The sequence below is a fragment of the Sorghum bicolor genome, chromosome 4 (genome assembly GCF_000003195.3).
Source record: "Sorghum bicolor cultivar BTx623 chromosome 4, Sorghum_bicolor_NCBIv3, whole genome shotgun sequence".
NCBI lineage: Eukaryota > Viridiplantae > Streptophyta > Magnoliopsida > Poales > Poaceae > Sorghum > Sorghum bicolor.
The window spans coordinates 63,062,367-63,081,027 of record NC_012873.2 but is presented as its reverse complement, the minus strand read 5'-3'; the positions used below and the strand labels follow the sequence as shown (position 1 = coordinate 63,081,027).

The window sequence follows — 18,661 nt, the reverse complement described above, 5'->3', positions numbered from 1 at the left end:
GCGGAAGATTTATAACTTAATTTACAACATATGATGAAGTATAAACTTAACTAAATTTCCAAAAGGTGTATAGAGTAGCGGAAGCATCTTAGGTGAAGCTTCTAAGGTAGAAGAGGTGGATAAATCATGTCGCGCCCACCGACATGACCTCCATTAGCAGTCTAAGTCAGCACCTGCAACAGGGGTTAATAAACCCTGAGTACAAAAGTACTCAACAAGACTTAACCGACTATAAAAGAGGTGAAGACTCAGGTATGCAGGCCATGGGGATTCAAGGTAAAGCTTTAACAAGATCAAGTATTTCTTTTGCATAAAAGCTTACTACGAGTAAAGCCTAATTTCAAGTTTTAACTCAAGATTATCACTTATACTAGCCAGTATCATTATCCAACTTTCATAATCAAAACACCTCTTTCTTATACCAAAGATTCACTTATTACTACGATGATGGTGTGAGGATTGAGGCTCCATATCCGAGGAAACACGGCGATTCGAATCGATTAAACCCAGCTGGGGATTCAGTACCACACGACATATGTAGAACTTAATCTTGCATATGTCAACCTTTTCTATAGATCCTCCCATACAAGAACGGGTCCAGCGTCACCCGAGAGTACAGTACACCACCATCCTACAGCCAATCTAGATGTTTTCCGGTCATCTCAGATCCGTAAGGTGGGTACACGCTACTCTCGCCATCTCTCCACTCCCAGTACGCGGTTAGCCGTTCTCAAGTATCGGAATAGCTATAGGTAAGGCTTACCGCCGCATGTGGGCTGTACTCAAAGGTCTCAATCACAACAGGCCAATCAACGGTACGGTCCTTAATCGACTCAGTTGGAGACACTACTTTAAGACTCCATTCTTAAAGCAAGTCCACCGACCGGTCTCAAGTTGAACATTATTGACCTTAAAATTATTCTACAACAACCCTTCAAACTTTCTCATTTGAAAACTTATCTAATAAGCAAGACTAAGCATACTAAGTATTTTCATAAAACAGGTATCAAGGTTAATATGGAAATCATCAAGGTAGATAATGCAGCAAATAGGATTCACTCAACTCCTATTCACCTAATGCATCATATTAACTCAAGTGATATAAATAACTTTATGAAAATACAAGGATAGGGTTTAATGTCCGGGGCTTGCCTTGACCGGAAGGGAAATTCGGCAACTCAGCAAAACCCGAAGGATCCACAAACTCGGAAGCAACCCACTGAGGATCAGATTCCTCCGGAGCGTATTCTATACGTAAAAGTGCATATGCATGATCAATGAGATGCTCATGACATGATAAAGACAGGTTACATGTTCTTGGATGATAACAACAAACATAACTACCTCGAGTACAACTTACCTTCATGGTATAGAAACAAACTAATCTAGCTATCAAAACATAGATTACTTCTAAGCAAATTTTATCATCTTCATTAAGCAAGGTTGTGTAGCTATCAGACAACAAAGATTATTTATATGAAATAATCTATAACCAGGGAGCATATCATGCCAAGTAACCACTGGTTGTCAATCAATCCCAAAGATCAATCAAAACCTAAAATGATTAGGCTTTCCATTTATCTTAATAAACTCTTAATTAAATATTAATGACAGTAATTAAGTATTAACATCAAACAATAATTAAGTGCCAAAGGTCATAAAAGATAATGACCTCAGGTCATCACACAATCCCAAAAGCACTCAAATTCTAATTTGGAAATTAAGCTAAAGGCTAGCTAAAAACAAACAACTCTATTTGCACACATAACCGGGACAGCAGCATATACACAACTTCATTCAACCATAATTAGAGATCCAAACATCCAATAAAGGTGATATTAGACTTTCTGGAAAGCTTAGATAATTTTCTACAACTTTGTTATTATCTTCAAAAACTGATTTAATAGATAACATGGCCAAACAGTATGAATAAACAATTCTGTCCAGACCTTGGACAGAATCAGACATTAAGCTTCATACATCTATAACCAGAGTTCTAGATCACCAAAATTCATGATCCATAACATTTTGGAAAGCTTATGAAAATTACTACAATTCATCTTTTATCATGAAAGCATGATTCATAAGTTTAGTAGGTTGAAATTGCACAACTACAGAAACTGATCCAGAATTTGACAGAGAGGAACCATTTCTGAAACTTAAATTTAAACAGGCATAACTCAGAAACTATAGGGCCAAATGCCACCAAAATTTAACACCAGCTAGATACATGAATTCTATACAACTTTGTTATAGACAAGTTTCATATCCAACATTATTTACCTAGAGCAATTCATAAGGTTCCAGAAACTGTCCAGAAATCACTAATAAATTAATTATAGACAAATAACATTTCATTAATATTTCAAACTTGGACCTGGGCAAAACCCAGCTCACAAATAGTTGAAATACATCAAAGAGATACTAGAAAACATCATGGTCATCCCTAAATAAATTCCTTTCATGTTTTTATTAATTTATTTAGGTAAATAGACAAAGCAATAACCATATATCAAAAGTATACAGTAAATTATGAGAAAACTACAGCAGCTCATATATGTTCTCCAAAGTCTACTGTATTAATTTCATGCCATTTGGATAAGTATAGCAATTTCCATGAAAAAGATAAATTGCCATCACAAGAAAGCATGTAACAGCAAGATAATTAAGAAACTCGACATTTTCTACAAACACATAGCTAAATTATGTATCTGTATGATATAACAACCTCATATAAAGGCAGAGGAACTGTATTTTACATTTATTTATTTTTAGTTTAATTGTAAACTATTTAATAAGCACTAAACAAGATAAATTAATAACTTAACCATATATCATCCACTGAACATGAAATTTTTACTGTAACACTCACATAGCATCATCAAAACACTATAAAAATTTCAGGCCCATAGGAGCTACACAGAATTAGATATGAATTTCTCCTTTTTAAACATAATTAAAAGGCATAAATCATAACTAATTATTTTACTACAAAACATGGTCAGTTTCATATTTTTAATAAAAACTAGACATTTCAAGGAGCACAACAAAATTTGGTTCACCAAAATTGGAGTTGCCAAACTCCAGATATGAATTTTCAAAGATCTAACAAAACATCTACAAACAGGTCCTGATGGCACTATTCACCTGAGTCACGAACTTCGCAGTTAGACCCTTGCCTTGTGTCGAATTCCAACGCGAAGTCCCTGGCGCGAAATGGAAACAGAGGAGGCGCGCGGGAAAGCCGGATTTCCGACCGGCGACCGTCTGTTGGCGACAAGGGAGAGGTACTGGAGCATGGTTGGGCCTATGTGCACCCTCTGGTGATCACGGCTTGCTGCGAGAAGGCCTGAGGTGGCATGGCCACGGTGAGGTGCTCCTCGGCGGCGCTTTTGGCCGGAATTGAAAAGGATGGATGAAACGGGTGCTATGGCAGGGTAGAGCGTGCAGTAAGAGGCGCAAAAGATCGCTGAGCTCTTGGCGAAGCTGCTGGGGTGCTCTGGTGGCGCGGAAAGGGAGCGGGCGAGGCGAATTTTTGCGGGCGCAGGGAGCTCACCGGCGTTGAGCGAAAGGAAGAAGAGAGGGTTGCAGTGAGGTGCGAGCCATGGGAAGAAGTGGATGAGGACGCCAGGAGCTCGGCCACTTCACCGCGACCGCAAGCAGGCGAGCAGCTGCGTGGCTGGGTGCGTGGCGGCGTCCTGAGCAGCAGCTCTGCCCCGGCGGCCTCGAGCACTGTAGCGAGCCTTATCCAACCATTTTGTGGTTTTGCAAAAATCGCCCAAATTTTGAACTGAAGACAAAATTCCACCAAAACAAAAGTTATTCAGAATTTTACAAACTACAAATCTTATTTTGGTGACCAAAGCCAATTCTGGGTGGAAAATGACGAATTTGACAAAACAGTTTGAATTTCAAATCCCAAATTGGGGAAATTCCAAATTTTGAATTGGAGCAGATTAGAATTTCCAAAATTACTTTTGATTTTCCAAAACAACTTGAAAAACTCCCAACATGAAAATTGTTCAACTTTTCAAGCCCTACAACTCTCATGTTGACCATTTTTCAAAATTCCAAACAGATTTTGAATTGGAGATTTAAGTTTGAAAAGGGGACACTTTCCGGAAATCTGTATTTTCAAAATTACTTTGAATTTTGTACTGAAACTTCAAAAACTCAAAACACCAAAGTTGTACATCTTAACAAGATCTACAACTTTGCTTTTGAACTCAACTTCAAATCTTGCTTTGTTTTTGAATTGCACAAAAGGGGCAAATCTAGGTTTTTGAAATTAGGATTTCCCCCCTTAAGTCTTTCGGAAAAACTTTCACCCAGGGTTTTAATCACCAACACAAACATCCATACACAATATAAGCACACTTTAATTTCCTAAGCACAATCAACCAAAATAACCTTATTTTAAGTTGATGCATAATAATGTGCTTAACAAATATGCTTTGCAATGCTTATGATGACATGATCCAGTTTTAGTGTTCGTAACATCAGGGATGTTACAGCAACAAGACTTCCCCCGACATGACGGACGCGACGGCCCCATAACGTGGCAGAGCAAGGCGACGATTGTTTCAACCACCCCAGTCACTGTGGCCTTACCTCTGTCACTATACACCCTTACCCCTGTTCACTGTAGCACACTACCGCATAGTAGAAAGGGAATGAGTGAGGTAAATCAGCACCACTGTTTGTGGTCATTTTCCACTGTTGACAGGATATGCAGCAGTACCGGCGATCCGACCCCCGCGACCCCTACAGGGTTCGGTAACCCTCTACAGGAGTAGCCATGCCGTCAACCATCCCACAAGGACGAGATGGACCAGCTTCAATAGGGTCGGGACTGTGGTTTCACCATTCAACAGAAGAAATCTACTCTTGTAAAAACCTGTCTTCCCCTTGGGACTATAAAAGGGGAGCCAGGGTTCACAACTGGGGAGGACAGGTCCAGAACACGCACACAACACTCTTTCACAGAGCAACAGCTCGCACTCTGTCCACACCAAGCCGAGACCTGGGACTTAGCCCTCTCTCGCAACCAGCTTGTACCCCCTACTGCAAGCACCTTTGGGTGCAAGGTTATACAGAATCCACCGCTACACTGGACGTAGGGCATCCTTAGCCCGAACCAGTATAAACCCTCTGTGTCTCACTTGCATCACCATCCAAGCTTGGTCAGTCACGCAGATTTATACTCGTTAGTGCCTAGATCACGAGTCTAGACGCCGACACAACTTATGTATATAAGTTACACAACTAATACGCTAGTGTATATAGAAAGTTACACAGTTATTATGCACAAACAAAAGTTATACAATACAACTTAGCATAATAGGTTAGCAGCATAACTTAGCAGAATAAATTAGCAATATAACTTATATGTTATAAGTTAATATAAATAAATTGCTACTAGAAAAATAAAAATCTTCGAAACATACAGAAGTGGGGTCTAGTTTTGTTCGTCTCATCACGTTGAACACAACGGTGTAGACGAAATTAAAAATAGATACATCATTTAAAAGTTATAGTAATTTGAAATAAATGTTTTGCTTTTTTTCATAATGACGTCAAGCACAAAGAGAAGTAGGAGGAGGGGGAAGGAGGGTGGGCGGCCGGCATGTATCATTCGCTGGATATCGTTCACTAGATTCAAAACTACTGAACGACCGTAACAATGGAATTGTGCTGACCGACCGGTAAAGGCCGATTGGCAGATTGGGACAAATAGTTCCCTTTGAAAAAAAAATCTACTTTTCCTCCATTAATTTTCACAAAAATCTGTTTTTTTTCTCAATTTCAAAATTGGACAAACCACCTCCATCAACTTTTTAAACCATGTATTTTTTAGCTCTCTGGAGCGGTTTCAAAGACGGTTTTACTACTGTAAATAGTGTTTTTGCTACAGTAACATTATTTTTGTCTTTTTCTTTTTTAATTATTTCGGCTAAATTTTGAAAAATCATCAGAAAAAAAAGTAAAATATAAAATCCAATTTTGTTTGACTCCATATAAGTAGATCTATATAAGTACGTAGACAAAAAAATCCAATTTTGGGTTAGCATGTTAATGACTTGTTTAATAAGCGTTGTTCCTCTTAAGGTACACGCTGTTGAAACTCCTGGCGCTGTTAAACGTGTTTGATTGCTCGTAGGAGTTTCACGAGTAACTCTCCTGAGCGCGCAACTATAAATTTCAGCTTGTTCCATTCCATGGCCTCTTCGTTCCCTTCTCCATGGAGCCTCGGGAAGGCGTCTTGGAACTCCTGTTGGTCAGCGCCGAGGGCCTCAAGCATGCTCACCACCACCCGCGACGTCTGTGACAACCAACCATCCTGCAATTTTCAGATTCAGAAGCTCAATTTCTTATGAGAACGTTATGATTAGACTCGTCGCGCAGCTGATCTTTGTTGTTTCCAGGATCAAAAAGACATTACGTGACCATTGAGTGCGGGGACAAGATTGTGACGAGCAAAATCACACAAGGTATGAATTAATTCCTATTTGCTGATAATATAGTAGTACATGTAATAGGTGTGTTAATTAGTTCTAAATCCTAACAGTGGAGTGCCTGATGAGTTCTCTTAGAGCTGGCAATGGTGATTTGCTGCAGGTAGGGGTAAAAGGATTTGGTGGAACGAGAAGTTCAGGTTCGCGCTGTCAGACACCGAACGCAAGGAGCTGGAGAAGGTTAAACTGACGATCATGGAGATGGACAAGTTCATAGAAGACACCGCCGTCGGCGAAACCAAGTACGACTATACGCCGTGCACACAACTAACACTGCAACAATTGCATCTATATATATATATATATATATATATATATATATATATATATATATATATATATATATATATATATATATATATATATATATATATAGAGAGAGAGAGAGAGAGAGAGAGACATAAACATCGCTCGGGAACACGTCGACGCTTAATTAATTTGCAGGGTGTACGTCGGCGAGATCATCAGCGAGGGCAGCGAGCTGGAGTTCCTGCAGATGAAGCCGGCGGCGTACAACGTCGTGCTCGAGGACGGCACGTACAAGGGCGTGCTCAAGCTGGGCCTCAAGTTCATCTCCAGCGTAAGCACGCACAGGACGAGTACACTCGTTTCACTTTCACCCCGGCGCATCAATGTGATACTGCAGCTGAACACGTACGTCCATGGCGACAAAAAAAAATTGCAGGTGAGCCTGGAGCAGTCGAGAGACTGCGTGCGGTGCCCTGCGCCGCCGACGAAGCAGACGAGCGCCGCGGGGTGGTACGGGTTGTTTCTGAACTTCACGCTGCCGAGGATCCCGTGGAGGAGGCTCTTCTTCTTCTTCTGCAGTCGCTGGGCGTGGAACCATGGACAAGCCCCGAGAAAGAGGTGTGAAGACTGAAAACCCGGCGCTGGGAGATGAGATACTGAAATAGATGTTCGTCAGGTGCTTTGTGAAAACGAGGCTGCGCGTTTGCTTATGGTGGCGGGTGTGTTCTCGCATTTGTTGGTGGCGGTGCCAGAATCCAGATTGAACTGTGGCCTGTGGGTCAATACGGTTTTTGGATTTGTTAACAGATAGAGCTGGCAGATGCTCTTTGTGCCATCAAAGTGTACCAAAAAGGTTGATTTCAATACCGAGGATTAAGGTTTTATTATTGTTCATTTGACAGGCATGCAGCACAGATACAAAACATGTGTGCATACACAAAATAAAAGAAAGAAATTCATTCAGCAAAAATAAGAGAGGAACAATAGCTGCTGCTAATCTCATTCAGTAATCAGGCATTGGGGTTTGGATCTATTCCTATTATGACCACCTTGTTCGCTTGAGCTTATCAGTCGAATCTGCCACTCATAAATAAATCAGCCAACAGTACTTTCTGCCATAACTTATCAGTCAAATGTCTATAAAACACGCAGCGTTTTGGAAATCGTGCGCCTCACCTCTTTTCCTTTTCGTGGCGGGGGAAAGAAACATATACTAGTACAACCCGCGCGCCATCGCGCGCGTGAGTCAGTAAATACTGCAAGTTGTCCGTAACAAGATAATGATCCTAGAGATATACATGTACAGGATGCGTCTATTACACACGCATAGCCTCTGATGCGTTTACATGCTGATAACAGAAGCCACGTACATATATGTTTGAAGCCATGTATGTTACATAAGTTGGTAACATTTTGAAGAGATTAGGGACAGTGAAAGCTGTACATAGGAATCTTTCTTCTCAAAGTTAACCAAGCCATTATCTGAAAAAAATGGGCCAAGGAAGTTCGCCTTATCATACACACGGACTGACGCCTCTGCATCTCCCATCTTCATTAACCCTTTACATCGTCACCTAAGGAAGAAGGGCGCTGAGTGGTTAGAAAAACAAGGTAGAACTGAATTGTAACTGCATAAATGAAGACACAGATTTCTTGGGCACTAAGTTGAGACATCAAGGAAATAAAAAAACATGCTGCAAGTTGATTGCTATAAATATAGTTGCCTGCTAATAGGTATAAGAAAATGATGTAGGCAGACTATAGATGGATGAGACTTCCTAAGTGTTCAGAATAATAAGCACCAAGGCAATTGTTGAGGTTGATATCCATAAAGAAAAACTAATACAGTGAAAAATTGGAACTCATAGGAAAATGTGAAGCTGGCATAGATGTGTTGGACCTAAACTTATTGTAAGATGGAAAGGAAAGGAAAGGAGGTTAGTTAACCCTATGATTAAAAGCAAAAGTAGTTCATGTAGCAGTAACGTGCAACAAAAATTTATCTGAGCCAGCAAAGGCTATAAGTGTAGAAAATTATTTTACAGCCATAAGTGAACGACACAACATATAGAAGGTGAAAAATACAAATAAAATCTAAAGCATAAGTCAACATGAAGAACAGTGTAAACAGGAAAGTTTGCAAAAGCTATCCTTGCAAGAACAGTGTAAAAGAAAACCGAGCATAATGAGCTTAGTGCCTTCGTTGTTGAATACGGACGCCTACGCTCTAGATTACTTCTTTTCCTCCATTCAGCCATTACGAGCTGAAGATTCCAGTGCCTGTGATTTTAGGCTCTTAGTAAATAATAGTGGTTCAGGATTTTGTGGGTTGGTAAAAACAGTCTAAGTATTAAGAAATGCAGGCTACAATATACAAAGAAAAATCTGAGTATACTAAATTTAGGTGTATAATAACTACAAGACATGTAAACATGCATGAAGAATTTCATAGACTTGATCTTGCAAGGCCAGTGATGCACAACAAAAGCGGATCACTAATCAAACCAAAAGGAAAACCAATGCTAAATTTCGCTTCTGCACTTCCCAAATTCGATAAACCTTAGGCCTCACAAATAGCACTATGCAATCTTCTGTGAATCAAAATGCATGCCAAGCAGGAGTCGACCACCACAAACAAACAAACAAAAAGGAAAACGAAATTGTAATTGACACATTGTGCATATGCCTATGTTTTTTTTAAAAAAAATCTGCATATGCCTTATTAAGAGCCTGCATCCTGGATCATACCCGATCCTAGTTGAATAGGAGAATAATGCAGGAAGCACATATGGAGAAAAACAAAGCTGTACTATAGACACGTGTAACTAAATAGCTCCAGAGAACTAAAGGTAACGCTTGTGAGCAACAATAATTAGGCTAAGCAATTATGTTTGTTAAATAAATTTAGACAACCTAATATAATGTAGGTGTAAGAAAATAATTAAATGGTTTGTTTCATAGAGTGCAATAGCTGCTTAAGCCATGGCACTGCATTTTTATTCCTGAAACATATGAGTGGCTTCCATACATAAAAATAACTAAATAGACATGAAATTTTTAAAAAGGAACTGCATCATCAAGAATCCATACTCGAAGACAGTGATAATCAAGCAACAATCTATTGCTAGCTGAACCTAAAAGGAGAATACCATGCCCACAACCAAATGGAGAAACCAATAACACAAGATGCTATATCTTAACTGAATGAAGCAATTATACAATACTCAAGATCACAGATAGTACTGGTACGACCTAGGCAAGTAATTTGAAGACTGACCCTTTTTTTTGTTTGATGCACTGTAGGAGATAGGATCTGTACAGAATTCCAACAGCAAACAAACCCTTCTATCTGCCCATAACCTGCATACACAGGAGCAAGGAAGGCCCATTAGTTGGATAGATGGAGGAAAATCAGGTGGGAAACATCGTCCCAGTGACAAATCCTGATAAAATCTATGACATTTGGTGGAGGAGGCAAAAAAAATTATGCTTCGATAAATACTAATGCAATAATGAGGGGGCATACTGCTCTCACTTGGCAAACCCAAAGTCATTAATTTTTAGTATGGTGGCATCACCGTTGGTCGATAGGAGAAGATGTTGCAAGTTTGACAGCTTGAACAGAGCTCAGTAGGTTGGGTTGTCATTCAATGAGATATACAACTGTCCAAATAGTAACAAAAATAATATTACATTGTTGTTCCTTTTGTAATGCCTTTCAGTGGTTAAATGACATCTGGTATGAGAAAAACACTTTTGACACAAGAAAATATACACGTCATTGTGGGGATTTTAGATCCATATTTATGTACATGCAAATTTATGTATGCACAAACTGAAGTGGGAGTAGGCACACAACCAGGAAAAAGCAGAGCAGGGCTGAAACAATAACTGCAATAGCATGCATAACACTTGACTGAACAACCTGATCCTACGTTATTTTGCACATAACAGAGAAATGAAGTAAGCTGGAAGATGGTTGTACCTAGGCAAAATTGGGCAAATTTTAGTCAATGCTACCGTCCGCCAAGTCCTCCACTAACCTAGGCAGAATCCTGCATACAGATATACACATTACATAAGGAGCTAAATCAATTTAGAGCAGTGGACAAATATCAAAGTGACAAAAACAAAGATCACTGATCCAGCTTGTTTGGAGGTGTTCCTGCTAAGAAACAGCTAATACATATTTACATAGGGACATGGTATTTGAGACACCAAATTATCACAAAGAATAGGAGGAACAATGTTCTCACCTGAAACTAACATGTCATTGACAACTTGCTCAGGTGCTAAATCAATTTAGAGTGGTGGATAAATCAAAGTGACAAAAAAAGATCGCTGATCTAATTTGTTTGGAGGTGATCCTGCTAAGAAACAATCAGTGCATATCTACATAAGGACGTGCTATTTGAAACATCAAATTATCACATAGAATAGAAATGCCACATACTAAACCGAATATCCCTGCGCAAATGATGCATGTCCTGAGCTCCAACAGCAGCACAATGACCAAGTTGAATCAACATGAACCCTAATTCAATAAAGAAGCAATTATTGTATATATGTAACCATAGAGCGAAAAAATGCCCACGCGTGGCAAAAGCGAGGAAAGCCAATGGAAGCAAGGACGGAGCAGCAGAAGCCGCTTTCATCCGAATCCGCTCCAAACAACGGCGGACACACGATCGAAGATCTAGCAGCTGAAAATATTAGGAGTGACATGGACCAGGCTTCTCCAAGAGGAATCGGGCAGGTATTGTAAGGGAGAATTAAGGATATTATAGAAGCACAAAAGACAGGTAGAGATGAAAGGCATGAATTCACCACATGCACGATTCGTGCAGTCTTCGTTCCGGTATAGCAATGCCAAATTTAAAAGATTTACTTTTATTTATCATAGTGCCTTGTAATTTGGAATGACATAAAGGTTTTACTCTCTGACTATGTGCAGGGATCCTCATTATTATTATTATGAGATAGCATTTGTTCGGAAAGATTTTGTGCAGCTGCTGGCACTGAATATTGCAAGGCTCTGAAAAACTACCAACACCAAAAACAAAAATCTTGGATCGAACCACCATTTAAATAAGTGATTAAATGGTTCACCTTTAAATTTCTGAAGTGCATGTATATTTGATCCGTAGGGAGTACTGTCAATTGCATGCATATTGATCCATAGGCAATAGCACGTATAACAGCTGAATTGAAACAACACTGAGATTAGTAAGCACAATACGTTGTAATTAGATCATATCAGAGATTGAAGAGGTAGGGTCTGGGTGCTCGGTTTCGAACAGCAGGAAGGGAAGAGAAAGGGTGGGCGTACCTGGAGGAAGAAACGCAGACTGACGCGGCGTCGAGGTGTGCCCATGGAGGGGCCGCCGCGCCTGCACAGCTGCATGTGCTAGGGTTTCGTCGAGCACAGAAGCACATGCTGATGCTCCCCAGCGGGAGGAGGCATCGAGGAGACCGCGTGGAGGCTGAGGGAGAGGGAGGGGCCGCCGGGCCACAGCCGCGTCGGAGCGCTGCCCGCGAGGGCCGCCGTCAGCCCGTCACCTCGCGCCCGCCGCCACCTCGGGAGGGAGGGAGAGAGAGATGAAGGGGAGGGAGGAACGGAGGTGCGAAGCAGGCGAGGAGGGAGGAACGGAGGAGGAGGAGGAAGGTGGGCGCCGCCGTCGAGCCCCGGTCCCGGGAGCCGCCATCGCTCCTGCCAGCGTCGGGGAGAGACGCGAAGAGGAGAGAGGAAGGGGTGAGAAGCGGGTAGGAGAAGCCGAAGCTGGCCTATATATTTGATTATATAGATTCGGACGAGAAGCGGCGGAAGCAGGTAAGAAGCGAAAGAATCTGGCGAGAAGCAGCGGAATCGGCTTCCGGAACAATCTGCTTTGAAGAACCGTGGCCATCCGTTGGGAAATCCGACGGACACGAGAATTCCAGGCGACGTGGCACCTGCTTCTCTTCCTGGAAGCCGTCGGAGAATTTAGGGGAGAACTAGTGGTCGACGCGCGCATTTGCGCGCGAGTACAGACAATCGTGGAGTCAGCCATGGTGGTACGGAAGGATAATATAGACGATATGGTTATATATAGAGAGGACTACTACATACTTTAGCAGTTATCAGGTTTAGTATATTTTTTTGAAACAAGTTTAGTACATGTTGATTGTGCTGACCATACGAAAGCATCATAAGATGTTAGGTCCTTACTTTACATAACATACAAAAATATTTCACACGGAAAGAGAGCTCTGGGTTTTACAGTTTGGTTGCTTCTCCCAAAGCACCAGCATCAACCAATGTTTATGCTTCAATCTGATTCCCATCCGTGTTCGTCATCGCTTGAAATGCTAATGGATGAGTCTGTATCCGGATTGTGTGGCGTTCCGCCTATAGAGGATTATGAACAGAGTGTTACCGTTATAAGTTAGTGTGGAATGTTAGCAGCGTTAGTTGTACGGGTAATGTAATGTAAATCTACTTACCTCATGGCTGAGAGTTAACTTCGTTCTGTTCACCTATATATGAGTGCAGTTGTTTAGTTTTTGGATACCTGAGTCATGCTTCATGTCTTTGCTATGTGTCCAGATCCGTGTCACCTGTAAATGGTGAAGTAGAAGATGGTCAGGAAAAAGAGAGGTGTTCTTCTTTTATAAGCTGCTGAAAATATATGGGGATGTCAGTACCTCCATGTGTAAAGATGGCATCCAATCATAGGTTGTCGGGGATAGTTGGCCAAGCATTTCTTGTACATATGTGTCGTACCATATTGGCCAAATGTTGAGGAGAGGACCATGGGTGTCTTGCTAAGTGCTACATGTGCTGCTTGAGGCATGAGAGTTTGTGATCCATGCACATCAATTGAGTGATAGTGTCGCGGGCTCAAATGAAATGGTATGGATAGTGCATATTTCACTGAGGAGCCGGTTCACTGTGAAATCACAGCAGAGATGCGGCGGTATTCCAGAAATCTGAACAGTTAGCGTTCTCTGGGAAGAATTGGCCAAATTGGTGAATCTGAGGTTGGTGGTCTGTGTCTCACAAGGAAATATGATGGCGTTGTAATATGGGTTCCATGGTTTAAGTGTTAGTGTGTGTGAGCCAACTTTGAGGAAGGTGTGCTGTAGCATCGGGGCAGTTGTCTGTTGACAGTTAGTCTTTATGAAGTAATTAGAGCCAAACTTTGATATGTCTTGTACATTTATGTCGACCCGAAGTTGTTGATGTATTGCGTTGTTGATTTCTTCGTGTCCTATAATATGCATCGCCGAAGGTGGCACTTCGAAGATGACCGCAGCCTGAAACACATCTCTTTCGTCCCGTTGAAGTTGTCCTTCTTCAATTATTGTGAGATTGGGGTACTGGTATGCTGGCATCTTGTTTCTTTGACCTACATGTTTGTTCATTTTGGTTAAGGAGCAATGTGATGTAGAACGAAAAGTGTCTTTTTCAAACAATAGTGTTTCTACTGAACAACTGTAAATGTATTGCAACTATTTCTGAATAAGCAATGCTTTTATATGTGTTAGCTAAGAGAGAAAGTGCATATGTTTTTACTGATATAAGAGGCTGATGGCAATGCGTAATTCGCATTAGTATTAAGTGTGGTCACTAATAAATTTTGCATCAGTTGCAGGTCAATATACGGTGCTGTGACATAAGTAAATGTGTGTTGTAGATTGAGTTTTGTATGCATTTTGTTTTTAGTACAGTAATGTAAGCATATATTGCCAGGTTTCTGCTAAAATTAGTAGGAAATAAAAGTCTAAACCTGTGGTCTATTTGGTTTGATCATGGGTAACACAAAAAGGGAAAACAACCTTTGATCTGTATATTACGGATCTAGTTTCTTTAGATTAGAAATGAATACAGATTAAATTTTGAAATGTTAAAGGCTCAGTTGTTTATACCTTGTGCACGGCGACGATCTTGTAGATTCAAGTGTACAGAATGTGGACTGAGGCGTTGTCGCAGTACATTCTTGGTGCCATGGTGCCACGTGGATAGAGATAGAGATTGGAGCTGCAATGTTGATATCCTGTGCAGGCAACAATCTTGCTTCGCCTATCCTATGTGACTGTGGATTGGACAGGGTGCTTTTAGGTGTGGTGCTGATTAGCTATGGAGGCCAGTGGGTGGGTAGCAGAGGGGGCGGAGTTGGATAACTTGGTGAAGAAGATGGGTCTGGTGATGGCGCCGAAGTGAGAGGTGTATGTGTGGGAGTGTCTGGATGAGGGAGAAGTGGGGATGAGTTAATGTTGTCAGTGTGCTCACCTAATTTCTAGGAGCCTCTTCAAAGTTCTATCTTTTTTTTGCCTTTTTTGTGTCCTTTTTTTATTTACTTTGTTGGGCCTATAGGACCAACTTTTTTTTTTAAGTGGGCTATACAGTATGGGGCTATGGGCTTCATAGTCTTCCTGTTGAGTTGGTGTAGGTTCTTCTAATTAAGTTTACAAAAAAAATCTGAAATTTTGTGTGAAGAAAGAATGAGAAGCTGTAATTTCTTTTGATTGGGGACTAAAGAGATATTAAGTCCTAGCTACTTGTAACAAATATTTAGAGAGCATACATATATAAGTTTGATTCTGTTGTGCATGGATAACACATGCACAACGATACATTTTGATATATATTAGTAGTGCATACATAGCAACAACATAATATATATGGATCCTATGCACACCATAATACCAATGTGACATACTACAAAAGTTGTAACAGCTGATACTACAGTCTAGTGCTTTTTACATAAATTAGCTGGACCATGTATGACATCGTTAGCTGCTTCAGGTCTACATGGTGGAGGTATCCATGTATGGTTTGGAAGATAATTTAGGCTTGAGTGAGCGCGCGGGCATTAAGAGCTTCTATGCCTCATGTGGTCTGCAATGATAGAGTGTCTCAAATTTGATACACCTGAATGTTTCCTATGAAGTGAAGCATATATGTCTGTATGTATCTCTGAATTTTAGAAATGGATATTGATAGACCTAAATGTTTCCTGCAACTACTTATGAACCAAGCACAAATTCAGCGCAACAAAATTATAGCCCACGAATGGCAGTTGTATAATCAAAGGAGTTACAAAAGATAAGAGCAGCATAACAATGATGCAAATTAGCAAAAACTCATCAGTGTATAAAGGATGAATTTCAAAACTGTGACCTCATCGACTATTCATGTCTGATGCTAACTATTTAGTAGGAAGAAGGAAAGGAAAACAGACAGGAAGTGGCGTGCATCAGTTAGCAGAGTAAAACAAAGGCATAAGACGATAAGCACAGAGGTGATTAAAAGAAGAGGCAGGAATTACCTAGGCAATCCGCAGCGCTGAAATGATGCAAGCAATAAACAATAACCAAACCGAAGAAACCAAGCCTGTAAGCTGGTGAGAAAGCATGGGAACACAGTATTAGGCACGAAACACCAACTACAACAAAGACAAACAGAATGACAACATCGACAGCCCTACAGTAGCGACAGAACATAAGAAGGCAATATAAGGCAAGGCAATTTTTTGTATGACCTCAGGCAATGACGAATGGAAAGAAAACACAACACAATTTAGCTAACATAAACGATGCACAAAGACATGAGCTGATGACGCACAATACTCTTTTTTTTTAATTTGGAGAACAAAGGAAAAAAAAGGTCGGGCACAACTTAGCTGTCAACTAAATGGATTGTGGCTGTTTTAGATGAACCTACATATCCCAAAATTTCTTTCGCAAACATCTTTTTCCCAATTTTCAGGTAATAAACCTGCCCAAAGACCATGCCCTAGACTTGATGCCATCATGCTATAATAAACTGCAGAAGCTGCAGGTCTTCGGTGGTGCTCGTTGTAATGCAGATAAGCAAGGTTGTGTAACCGAAAGCAATGCTATGGATGTCCCTGCTAAGTAAACAATGCTGAAGTAAGTCGTGTACGACACTGAATCCATAAAGTACGGTGACCTAAATTTTGGGTAGCTCCAACTAATCACCAAGCACAGAAGAAGGGTAAAAGCGGCAACATATATGAAATTAGAACAACACATTAATACATCGAATACATTATATGAAAGCAAACATAAGCACATCAAACCTGTCCAATGTAAAGAGATAGAAATTACCTGACCAACGAACAGAAACCAAAGAAGCTAACAACCCAGCAAGAACGACAGACACCAACGGGCAGACGCCGAAGTCATCTGGATCTGGCACACAGACGAAACGAACCTGAAACAACAAGACCGCATCCTGTGAGCAGAAGAAGCCTAAGAATAAAGCGAACATAGCAATAGAACTGGAAGTAGAAGGAAGTGTACGAACACCAGATAGGCCCACGGCGGCAAGGGCAAAGCCCCCACCGTGGTACGGCGAGCTCAGCGATGGTGAATCCGACAGACACAGCAAATACGGCGGCCACGCCAAGGCAACACAGTAGGCCGGGCAGAAGAAGGCAAAGCAAAGAACGAAAGCAACAACGGACAGGACACGAACAGCGTGGATCCGCCGAGCTCAGACGAAAGGGGAAAACAGTGGAAGCGACGGCGCCGAGGAAATAAACACAGCAAGCAGAGGCCAGGAAGACGAAAGGGATAAAAGTAACAGCGGGTCAGTGTGTCCCCTTTTTCCTGTAGGTGTGGACCCCGGCCAATTTGGTAGAACAGTGACCGCCATCAATGAGGCAAGCACCTTTTTAGCTGACCTTGTTTAGTTTCAAAATATTTTGCAAAATCGACACTGTAGCTTTTTCGTTTGTATTTGACAAATATTATCCAATCATAGACTAACTAGGCTCAAAAGATTCGTTACGTCAATTTCGACCAAACTGTACAATTAGTTTTTATTTTTATCTATATTTAATACTTCATGCATGTGTCTAAAGATTCGATGTGACGGGGAATCTGAAAAATTTTGCAAAATTTCTTGGGAACTAAACAAGGCCCAAGAAGCTGCAGCAAAGCCGAAGCCAGGAAACCAGAATCAGGCCTTGTTTACTTCCAAAAAATTTTGCAAAATAGGAATAGTAGCACTTTCGTTTGTATTTGACAAATATTGTCCAATTATAGACTAACTAGGCTCAAAAGATTTGTCTCGTCAATTTCAACCAAACTGTGCAATTAGTTTTTATTTTTATCTATATTTAATACTCCATGCATACGTCTAAAGGTTCGATGTGACGGGAAATCTGAAAAATTTTGCAAAATTTTTGGGGAACTAAACAAGGCCTCAGTAGACAAGAGACGAATGTACACAAACATAGAAAATCAGAGAACCAATTAACTCAAAACAGATTCAACTGAATCAGCTCTAGAATTTATTATGGACCACAAGATGAAAAATCAAACGGGCAGCATCATTTTGGAAGACGTGGCCACCGGTTCTTTGGAGGAGCCCCACGGCTATTCTAGGAGTTAATACGCCTGTATGTTTACTTACTATAATTTGCTTCCTTTTACGCATGCGCGCTCCGTTGATTTGCTTCCTTTTTTATTACGCGTGAATTGGGTGGTGGCAAAACATCTGCACAAACATTTTTTATATATATGGTAAAAGTTAGATGAACAAACTTATATTATAAGTCAACATTGATAACTTATATATTATAATAACTTCTTTATACAAATTTATAAGTTAGATGAATAAATTTTACACATGTCAACATTGATAACTTATCTTACTAACTTACTTATATAACTTATAAGTTAGATGAATAAATTCATATGTATATGTTAACATTGATATTTTATATTATCATAACTTGTTTATATAACTTAGATATATGACTTGATGAATACTCTCTTTGTCCCTGAAAGCTTCAACTCCTAAAATCTATGCTAGTCAAACTTTTTTAAGTTTGACTAACTTTATACAAAACGGCATCAATAATTATGACATAAAATGAGTAACC

The 18,661-nt window shown here is 40.5% G+C and overlaps 1 long non-coding RNA gene across 19 annotated transcripts; it reads right to left on the bottom strand.

The window, feature by feature from the left end:
* Nucleotides 7,858-17,369, bottom strand: LOC110434641. Of its 19 annotated transcripts, none has more exons than XR_002452245.1 (13): nucleotides 17,077-17,368; nucleotides 16,878-16,983; nucleotides 14,673-16,147; nucleotides 13,449-14,152; nucleotides 13,248-13,361; nucleotides 12,094-13,152; nucleotides 11,874-11,965; nucleotides 11,218-11,298; nucleotides 11,021-11,134; nucleotides 10,750-10,819; nucleotides 10,300-10,427; nucleotides 10,042-10,124; nucleotides 7,858-8,338 (listed from the first exon to the last, which is right to left on the bottom strand). It is a non-coding gene; the product is annotated as an uncharacterized LOC110434641 (long non-coding RNA). The 19 variants fall into 19 exon arrangements; XR_002452238.1 differs by having other exon boundaries at nucleotides 11,021-11,131; XR_002452250.1 differs by having other exon boundaries at nucleotides 11,021-11,298; nucleotides 14,673-15,645; nucleotides 16,076-16,147.